The sequence below is a fragment of the Sorex fumeus genome, unplaced genomic scaffold (assembly GCF_029834395.1).
Source record: "Sorex fumeus unplaced genomic scaffold, SorFum_2.1 ptg000018l, whole genome shotgun sequence".
Classification (NCBI taxonomy): Eukaryota; Metazoa; Chordata; class Mammalia; order Eulipotyphla; family Soricidae; genus Sorex; species Sorex fumeus.
This window is the reverse complement of record NW_026606075.1, coordinates 2,746,595-2,758,084: the sequence shown is the minus strand read 5'-3', so window position 1 is coordinate 2,758,084 and position 11,490 is coordinate 2,746,595.

Sequence of the window (11,490 nt, the reverse complement as noted above, 5' to 3'; positions counted from 1 at the left end):
TAGTTTACAGCTATAGATATACATAGAAATAAATATGATCATGCACAAATATGACAATGTTTGGCAATTCACATGTTTTATACAACTAATAATTTTTTAATAAGCATGATAAAATATTGCATGCCTCATTGTTTATTTTTTCTTTGCTTGTTTTTGTTTTGTTGGCTTAATCCAGTGTTGCTCAGGAATAAGTTCTGGCAGGTCTTGGGGGGTGTACAGATAGAATCTGGGTTGGCACACTCAAGGTAAGCCACTCTACCCCATTGGACAATCACTTCCATCCTTACGTCTCGCATCTTAAGATGGAAAATATGTCTCTTTGACCATTGGTTAAAAACAATGGAATGGATAAAATCATTTTCAAATTCACCAAGTCAATTTTATTAGATATAGTTGGGAAACTTTTGATCACCTCACCTGACACTGGGCAGCTGTCATGATACAAAAAAATTTGACATTAATTTAAAAACTGATCACCAGTTGCCCCCCACGAGCGGCTCTCTGGCACAGCCACGGCCCCAGAAGCACAAGGACTTAATGCAGAAAACCAGCAGCTTGGAGCAGAAAAGCGAACGGACTATGCGTTAATCCAGGCCATCATGCCTGCCAGGAGGGGAAAGAGTGTTGCTCCATTCGCCCTCTCCTCTCTGGAAAGAAAGATGGTGGTCGCATGGGAGCCTTGTGGACAGCAGGTATGAGCTGGGGGTGGGGGCGCGACTGAAACCTCATGGGACGGGGGGGCGTTCCGGCCCATCCTTCACACCCGACGGAGGTCACCAGTTCACCCCATGAGCGGCTTTCCGGCATGGCCACGGCCCCAGAAGCACAGAGACCATCTCTTAATTATCTGACACTCAGTAGAAATACTTCCAGGGTTAATAAATAAAATAGCAGAAATCCAAAACCAAGACATCATTTAACTCTTGAACCCAGCTGTAGAAAACAAATCATTTCACAATGCTTTTTCAGCATGGCTGTTTTTTTTGGGGGGGAGGGGTAAAGTCTAAATAATAATGGTGCAACTTTTATCGAAACAATGAAGCTAGTCAAAGTAGACAGAGTGTTAACTAGAATTCATCTGCCCCACAGGCATTGGGGGGGGGTGGGGGGCGGGGGTTTATTGGGTGTCTTCGTGGTGAAAAATAAGTATTGGTAAAGGGAAATGTGATTGATATTTGCAGGACCGAGACCTAAACCTGAAAGCTTTGTAACTTTTCCCACAGCGATTCAATAAATAAATAAATAAATAAATGAAAGCATAGTAAAGTAATAAAAGCCCCAAGCAATAGAAATGAGTATGAGAACTGACTTTCATAGGAAACCTACCACCAGGGGTAAGGGTGGTGGTGGTGGGTGGGTGGAGGTAGTAAGGGAAGGAGAGAGAACACAGTGACAGTAGTGGAGGAAGTGGCCATCCAGGAGGGGGGGGTACTGAAATGTGGTAAAGTGTTATGCATGAAACCTATCAGTAGAAATTAATATAAATCACAGCGTCTAAAATTTATTTTAAAAATTCCTGTCACAGAGGCAGGCTGGTGGGTGGAGGGGAAATTGGTGACAATGGGGGAGGGAAGTGAACATTGGTCAAGGGCTTGGGTGTTGGAACCTTGTATGCCTGAAACCCTTTGATGGACAACTTTGTAATTATGGTGACTAAATAAAAAATAAACTGTTTTTAAGAGTGAAAAAATAAACTGATCCCTCTCTCCCAAGTCAGTTTAGCTCTCCTTTGATCCTGGATCTCCATTAGTTTTCTGAATATGAATTACTAATCTTATGATCGTGTGACAATTTTGAAACAGTGTGTGGAGAAATATAAAAAAATAGATTGCGGCAATTGTACAAGTGACACCTTCCTCCACCCAATTTTGAAAGCTAGAATATCAATAATTTATTACAGCATCCCTCCATATATCCTTGAGGAATTTGTGAGAGAAAGGCTACTTTTTTGTTTTATTTTAGTATGGGAATTTTTGATCAATGAAGGTTAAAAGTTCAACAGGGCAAGGGCTTCAATAAATCCCGAAGCACCACACTGACATTCCAAGATAGAGCTGGTAAAGGTCTCTCTTTCTTGATGTTGCTTTCAAAAGAATGTATTATCAAAATGTCACCTCTCTGGAATATGCATCTCTATTCTGTAGCTAGTCATGGGCCTCCTAGGGCTTCATGGCAATGCATAACTGGATTTTCATATTTCCAGTGGCTGTTTTTACCTCAGAGGCTGTCATCCAGATGCATTACAGACTTTTAGAGAGTGACTTTTAACAGACACCTGCTGTTCAAATTTCTTTCAGAGGGATTTGCTATAGCACATGCACAAACTTGCAAACAACACATACACACCATGAATCTAAGCTGATTTTTCAACTAAAGCTGAGCTTGAAGAAATGAGTAGTTTAGAGGCTTTGAAAATATTTATTTGGTACTTGCCATAGGTCAGATAAATATGACAGCAATTCTCTGTCTTTAATATGAAGGTTATAAAAATTCCCAAAAAATTAGGATTGCAATGAATCCTAGCACACATTCAGTTTGATTCAATTCTTTTAGCTGATTCTTGAACTTTAGTGAGGAAGTTCACTATGTCATGGAGATAAAAATATTTTGTCCCCTCAAGTACACTTTCATAACAATAACTGCAAGTATAATATTGATATTATAAGCCAAACACTTATTTGTTACATAAATACACACACGTATGTGTTACATAGGCATACACACGTACATAAAGCTCTTATTTCATGACACAAGTAACATACTTCCCCCTCGATTCAGATTAAGGCACTGAGTCTTAGATTACATGAAATTTACTTAAGAAAAGAAATTCAATGTAGGTGGTCTGGTTTCAAAAACAATTCTTAAAACTATTACTTCTTCAAGAATAATTAAATTATTTATAGACCAATATGTATATAACTCTGTCATTTGCCTTTCTTTTTTGAATAGCAAAATGATAGCTAAAATTTTAAAACTAATGAGATCCACCCTTATAGAGACCAGTAAGATGAAACACTTCGAATTATTTTTCTTTATCAAATGCTTATACAGAGTTTTATTCTAACAAATAAATGACACTTAATCATTCTACTGATTGTGGTGATGGGGAGGCAGAGTGACATGATACTTATTCTTAAAATAGCATCACTATTCAACATACCAGAGAAATTACTCCTCTCTATAAGTTATTGCCTACATAAAGGTAAAAGGTAAAGGTAAAGACCCTCCCGTTGTTCGTCGATTTGCTCGAGCGGGCCCAGTAACGTCTCCATTGGAGACTTTGTTGTTACTGTGTCTGGCATATCGAATACGTCACGGGCAGCTTGCCAGGCCCTGCCGTGTGGGTGAGATACTCTCCGTAGCTTGCCGGGCTCTCCGAGAGGGGCGGAGGAATCGAACTCGGGTCGGCCATGTTGGCCGCTTGTAAGGCGAACGCCCTACCGCTGTGCTATCACTCCAGCTCCTACATATTGCCTACATATTGAAAGGATATTTCAAACTGTGCAATTTAACTTCAGATATTGTTTGATAATTTATTTGAAAAAGAGTTCTACTCTTCCATCTCTTACTTATTCCATACTCTGACTTTTCTAGCCCTGAAATTGGAAAGACAGTTTCAGTAAAAGAAAAGAACTACATTTTTTTCTGTTCACTGTTATCTCTTTCACTGTATAAGAACTGTGTTCATATCCTTTGTATTTTGAGACCTCTATTACTATTTTTTCTCCTCATCTATCTGTTCCCCTTCCTTTTGTTTCCCTTTTCTTTTCCAACTTTTCACAATTCACTATGAATATGCTATACTTGCACTTCTCATCTGGGCCTGAATGACTCCCTGGTTGTCCCCAGAATATCCCAAGGAGACCACAGGTGAAAATCAAGTACACAAGGGGAACTGCCATGAGACAGGGGGTAACCAGCATGACGGAGGAGCAATAGAGAGGAAACAAGGTCAGATAGGGGCCACAGTGAGATAAAGTCTCATAGGCACTATTTTGTGTCATTCTCTACTTCACCGAAAGTTCTCACTTGCTTCCATAGCTTCTTTCTTTGCAAACGCTGTCAAATCTTCCCATCAGAATTCTTTTCTTATTTAACCTATCAGTTTTCTAAGCAGGTTTGACTCATTAGACAAACACGCTATTAGCTGTATTATTGCCCCGGCCCAATTTTATACCCAATTCCTAATTTTCCTTAGAGGTAACTTTTTCTCCATCTGTTGCTCAAATCATAGTGACTTACAGAATTGTGTCCTTAGTTTAGTTTCTGTGACCTCTCAATCCTCAAACCACCTCACGCTACAGAATGATCTCCTAGCTAAAGTCACTCAAACCCATAAATCCCGTAACTTCCAACTTCCTTCTGTATATGACCCAAGGTTTCTCAAAATTTTCCTGTTGTTTCTGAACTTCTCACTCCATATTCTTTCAGCATTAGACTGACTTCAGGAAGACCGATCTCCTCAAGTCCTAAATATCAAAGATCTAAATATCCTCATAGAGAAGTTGTTAGTATTAATAAGTTATGAACTTCTGCATTGTTATCATTGGCCACCAATGTTGTGTAGTGATGTCCAGTTCCTTTGATTCCAAGCTTGAAATTTATTCTCTTTTCATGGATGATGTCTTGTTCTCTGCTCAGCCTGGATAACAATCATGTTGTGGGAATCGATTTATTCTAATATTCTGGCTTCACTGTCCTTTAGAAAAAGCTAAATACCTCCCAATACCAAATACCTGCATTGAATCCAATGTCTTTTCATTTGTATATAAGATTTTCTCTATTAGTCAAAGCAATTATCCCTTCATTTCCACACTCCCTCCCTGGTAGAGTTGACCCTGTAAGTGAACTTACACTACCAGAAAGATAGCTGTTGAAATACTCAAAAGAAAGTTCTCTAGGAAAGATATATTCTGTTGCTATGCCTAAAATTATGAAAAGAACTACTACTTTTTCAGGGGTATGTGTTGGACCAACCCTGGCTCTGTGCTCACAGATAACTCCTGAAGGGCTTCAGAAGGCTATATGTAGTGCCAAAGATTTAACACAGGTTGCCTGCTTGCAAGGCAAGTGTCTTTAAGATTTTTTAATCGAATCACAGTGAGATATAGAGTTGCAGAGTTGTTCATGATTGAGTTTTAGTCATACAATGCTCCAATATCCATCACTTCACCAGTGCACATCTCCTGCCACCAATGTCTCCAGTTTTCCTTATCCTAACCTCACCACACCCCCACAATCTATCTCTATCGTAGAAACTTTTCTTCTCTCTCTCTCTTTCTCTCACTCTTTTTAAAAAAATTTTATTAGTGAAACACCATGAGGTACAGTTGTAGACTTACAAATTTTTGTGCTTGGGTTTTAGTTATACAGTGATCAAGTGCCCATCCCTCCATCAGTGCCCATTCCTCTTAGGCACTATAGCTTGCAATACTGTTACTGAAATGATACCATACATATCACTTTATCTCCTTCTAGCACTAAGTTCTTGTCCAGAGTCATCATTTGAAACTATCATTGTCTTAATAGTCCTTTCTTTGTCCTAACTACTGTCCCTCTCTCTTTGTGACAAGCTTCTTACCATGGATCACTCTTGTTTCTACTGTCTTTGGGTATTATTCAGCCTGGCAAGCTCCCCGTGATGTATTCGATATGCCAAACACAGTAACAACAAAGTCTCCAATGACGTTACTGGGCCCGCTCAAGCAAATTGATGATCAACGGGAGGGCCTTTACGTTACTTTCTTTACTTTACTATTTTTTTATTATTTCACAACTTAGTGCAGTCATTCTATGTTTGTCATTCTCCCTCTGACTCATTTTACTCAGCAGGCACTCTCCATGTTCATCCATGCATAAGCAAATTTCATAACTTCATTTTTTCCTATCAGCTGTGCACTGTCCCATTGTGTAGATGAACCACAGGGTTTTTTTTTTTTTTTTACTCACTTCTCTGTTATTGAGCATTTGTGTTGTTTCGAGATCCTGGCTATTGTGAATTGTGCTGCAATGAACAAAAGACTAGAGATGGCTTTTCTTTGTTGTGTTCTGGGGCCACTAGGATATATTCTCAGGGGCAGTATTGCCGGGCCTTATCTGCTTTATTATTGCTCCAGCACCTTAGAACTACAAATTTCCAAACTGTGGATTTACTTTCTCACTTTCTCAGGGATGGTCCTGTGTAATTTATTGATATTTGTTGTATTTTGAAATCAAACTTTGTTGTTCATAGTTGTTATGTGAATCGCTATTACTGCAAGATTTCCCCGCAGTACCCAGCCCTGAGTCTTTCTAGTACCTGAGTAACTGAAGACCAGAATACTCTGCATGGCACCTCTCTCACTGCCTTTAACTGATGCTTTAGCAGTTGAGTTTTTCTAAGTATTTTGAATATCCTCCCCTAATACCCACATATCTAACTGACTAAGACGTTACTAGATTTATTAGTATTTTTCTTCTCTCTTTTTTTTCGGTGAAATAGGGCTGAATCACACCTGACAGTGCTCAAGTTTATTCACAGCTCTCTGCTCAGTGGTTACTAGTAGCAGTGCTTAGAAGACTACATACAGTATTGGGAATTAAACAGGGTCCGCCAAATTAAAGCAAACATGCCATACTATCTCTCATGCCACTCCTCATCTCTTACTCACTGAGTAAACAAAAAGGGCAAACATAAGTAAATACAATTAAATAATTCACCTTGACTTAACTTTTGTAATTCTTCAGTAACTAAAATAACCTAGAATTTCACCATTTTCTCATCAAGGTTTCAAATATAAACTGCCTCTACATTCTGTCCATTTCATCTCCTTTGGCCTCATTTCCGCTTCATTCATAATATATTTTCAACCAGATAGTGATTGGTAGATCATTTTAATGTTGCAAGAAATTTTAATTTATATCTTTGCCTTCAACTTTTCCTTTTAAATTTATAAATTCACAGTGGTAGGGCGTTTGCCTTGCACGCAGCCAACATGGCCGACCCGAGTTTGATTCCTCCACCCCTCTCAGAGAGCCCAGCAAGCTACCGAGAGTATCTCCCCCGCAGGGCAGGGCCTGGCAAGCTCCCCGTGACGTATTCAATATGCCAGACACAGCAACAACAAAGTCTCCAATGGAGACGTTACTGGGCCCGCTCGAGCAAATCGATGATCAACGGGAGGGCCTTTACTTACTTTTACTATATTGATAAAAGTTTTTAAAAATACATAGCTTGCTTTTTAAAAATTGCATATTGATGCTTCATCTATAAACCTTGTAGATTGACATTTAAAACCTTTAATAATCTGCCTACCATATCAGACTTTTTTTCCCTACCATTCCTTCACACTTATGCTTTGCTAGGTATTTGTGATCAATAATCTCATCCAGATTCATTGTAATCAGAAGGACAAAAGCCGGACACAGAGGCACATAATTAAAAGCAGGACGGACAAAAAATGAAACTTACAACTAAAGAAAAGGCCATAAGCTTACCTATCAAATTACGCTCTACAAGCCAGAGAAGAATGGTGAGATACAATTTTTTAAAAACTGCTCAGGAGGCTAGTGGAGCTATGCATAGTGGTTCAGGGCTCTTGCCTTGCTCAGGCTTGACCTTAGCATTGCATACGGTCCCTTGAGTACCGCCATGGGTGGTCTCTGAGTGAAGAGTAAGGAGTAAGCCCCAAGCACCACTGCTTGTGACCTCCCAAATGAACAAAAACCCGCAGTGAGATGAACAACGCACCAATAATATCCTTTCCAGCTAAATTATTATTCGAATTTGAAGGAACAATATAGAGCTTACTGAATGGGCAACAGCTAAGGGAACCCCTGGCCTTAAAATCAGTTTTGCAAGACGTTTGAAGAAAGACAAGACAAACTACTCAGGACTTTGCCATTGAGCATGGCATTCACTCATGGTGGTAACTGTTACCCTTTATATAATTAAGAAAGGTCTGTTTACTCCTAGCTTAAAGATTTTATACATTTTCAATAATGATTTAATGTCTTATTTGCATAGAATGTTTTATGTCTATTCAGGTGACTGTTGTATCTATATAATTTTCATTGCAATCTTGTGGCTTGTTAATGCATATACTTAAGCATATTTATAATATATTTTGTTTTGTTTTTGGCTTTTTTGGGTCACTCTGGTGATGCACAGGGGTTCCTCCTGGCTCTGCACTCAGGAATTATCCCTGGAAGTGCTCAGGGGACATTATGGAATGCTGGGAATCGAACCCAGGTTGGCTGTGTGCAAGGAAAATGCCCTACCCGCTGTGCTATTGCTCCAGCCCCTATAATATATTTTCTAATGTAATATCAGTATTCTAGGAGCGATAGCACAGCGGTAGGGCGTTCGCCTTACAAGCGGCCAACATGGCCGACCCGAGTTCGATTCCTCCGCCCCTCTCGGAGAGCCCGGCAAGCTACCGAGAGTATTCGATATGCCAGACACAGTAACAACAAAGTCTCCAATGGAGACGTTACTGGGCCCGCTCGAGCAAATCGACGATCAACGGGAGGGCCTTTACCTTTTTACCTTAATATCAGTATATTTTTTAGAATAAATCATACATTTAAATCATACATTTTTATCTTTATAGACACTTCAGGTTTTCCTTCCCCTCTCCACTCCCTCTCATCTCCCGTCATCGTCTTGCCCTTTGGCAGTTGGTTTTACAATCTAAAATTTAATTTTTCTTTTATTTAGTCCATCTGTTTCTTTTCTCTATAGACCAAAATGTAAGTAAAATCACAGCGTTTCCTCCCCCATCTGGCTATTGTACTAAGCATAAAAACCCCTTGATTCATCCATATTACTGTCAATGACAAAAATTTTTCCACAGTAGCTGCAAGGCAATCATCATGCTTATATACCACATCTTCTTTATAATATATTTAATCTGTCTTATTAATCAGAATTCTATACAATATCCAATCCTATATCTAGGAGAAGGTAATAATAGAATTATAACTTGCTTCTGCTAATGCTCCTTAAGGTGGAGATACCCGTCACTGTCACTGTCCTCCCGTTGTTCATCAATTTGCTCGAGCGGGCCCAGTAACGTTGTGAGACTTGTTACTGTGTTCGGCATATTGAATACGTCACGGGTAGCTTGCCAGGCTTTGCCGTTCGGCTGAGATACTCTCGGTAGCTTGCCGGGCTCTCAGAGAGGGGCAGAGAAATCAAACTCAGGTCGGCCATGTTGGCTGTGTGCAAGGCAAATGCCCTACCGCTGTGCTATCATTTCAGCCCGGAGAGACCCGTAGACATTTCAAATTGCATTCCTTAAGTTTATTTAGGAATCAAGGATCTACAGCTACCTTGATATTACTAGCAAAGTTTCTGATGTTTTCATCTAAAATTATGTTGAGGATTAGAAGAAGCAGGCGTTGGTATCTACGGGAAGGTAAACACACTGTGAAAAGATTTGGAAGAGGCAAATCAAATGAAAGGATCTGAATTTAGAGAGTCACCATCATCCGTACTGTGAAGAATTTAGGAGGATTGAGATAAAGACAACGAACCCAATAAGGCAGCTGACATATGAAGCTGACTGAAATGAGAACTGAGTATAAACTGGTGGTAGAGGATAGATTATTGAGCCTAATAAGACAAAACTGAGAGTCCTACCAGATATATTAGAGATGTACTACCAGAGGGAAAGTACTGTCAAAAATTACCATTCCAGAGGCTGGAGTGATAGCACAGTGGGTAGGGCATTTGCCTTGCACACGGCCAACCAGGGTTTGATTTGCAGCATCCTATATGGTCCCTCGAGCACCGCCAGGAGTAATTACTGAGTACAGAGCCAGGAGTAATCCCAGAGCATTGCTGGGTGTGACTCAAAAAGCAAAAAAGCAAAAAAAAAAAAAAAAACAAACCAAAACCAATTACCATGCTAAGTTTTTTTTAATTAGACAAAGATGCACATGCAATAATCAAATTAATACAAAGAGGAAGAGGAAGGTTGATAGCAGGAACTTAATTAGGACACTTTGGAAAATGCACTCCACTTGAATTTATAAAACAAAAGCTCGAAACTGAACAAAGTATAGATGACAGTCAAGGATTTAGGATCTTGACAGTGGAGTGAGTTAAAATCTTTACTATGTTTAACAACTTAAATTCTAATCATTTTATAGTTTATCTTGTTATCTTTGTTTCTTTTGGCAGGGAACAGGATTACCAACTGCAAGATTGGCACTACTAGGTGTCTGAGGAACTGATGCCATGGTTCCAGAAATATGTGGGTGACTACCTGTGATTCCAGTTTCATAAGTCTCAGTTTGGAATATCTGGAACAGGATGTGTTCTCTTGGAAAGACTGTGGATGACAGTGAGAACTGGAATTAGCACCTTTTCTGTTTATGGGTATTAAAATCAGAGACTGAATATTTTTCCTCTATGTTTGCTTATGCAATCTTTGTTAGCATATGCCTGTAATCCATTCAAAATTAATTTTTGTGTTGCTGTGCTAGAGAAGGATCTAGTTTAAGTCAGTTACATGTAAATTTTCAATTTTCCAGCACTATTTATTCAAGTGTCTTGTTGAATATTTGCTGACTACATTATTTCTAGGTTCTAAATTTTCCTTGTTTCTTTATTTTTTTAAATTTAAAATTCAAATAAAAATTTTAAGCACTTCATATTTTTGTTAAATTTTTATATGCAATTTTGATGTATAATTAAAATTTGAAAGGATCAAAAGGGACTTGTATTTTGAATATTCATTGATTGCAGAATACATTGAGATAACAAAATTTTGGCCAAAAGAATCCTCTCTGGTGGAAAAACAATATATAGGAATCAGGGTTTAAAGATACATACAGGGGTTAAAGCATGTACCCTACAAGTCGTTATAGCTGTGACAATGGTTTGAATACTGTCATTGCAAATGATCCCTTGGGTACAGGTCCAAGAGTGTCCACTGAGTACTACCAGATGTTCAACCAGCCTGCAAATAATAAAAGAATAACGTGATGGAAAGGAAAATGGACATTCTTAATTTTTAGGAAGTTGGTGTCATTGCTAAGGGTAGAGTCAGGTCAAAAAAAGAGAACTTGTTCTACTTCACAATATGTTTTCCCATTTGACACTTATATCTCTTTTACTACGAAATTTAACAGATGGATGAAATGCATTTTATTTATTTAGAGAAGCCATCAAATTTTAAAAAACTATATTTGTTAGATTATATTAAGTGTTAAAAATAGTTTAAAGGAATCATAAAATACTATAGTTATGGGCAGATAAATGTTTGTAAGACCCTATGTGGACAAAACAGTACTTCACAACTTGTAATGTATACACAGATAACTTGGAAATTTTTGTTCAAATTTCAACTATTTTGTAGATTGGGGTGAAGTCCTCAATTTTATTTAGTTAGCAAGATCCACTATGACAGTTATACTAGTTATCTATGTAAGATGCTTTCAATATGCAAGTCTTCAAAATTTTTCCAATATATGATATTTCTGCCTTGGAATATAAGTAAACCT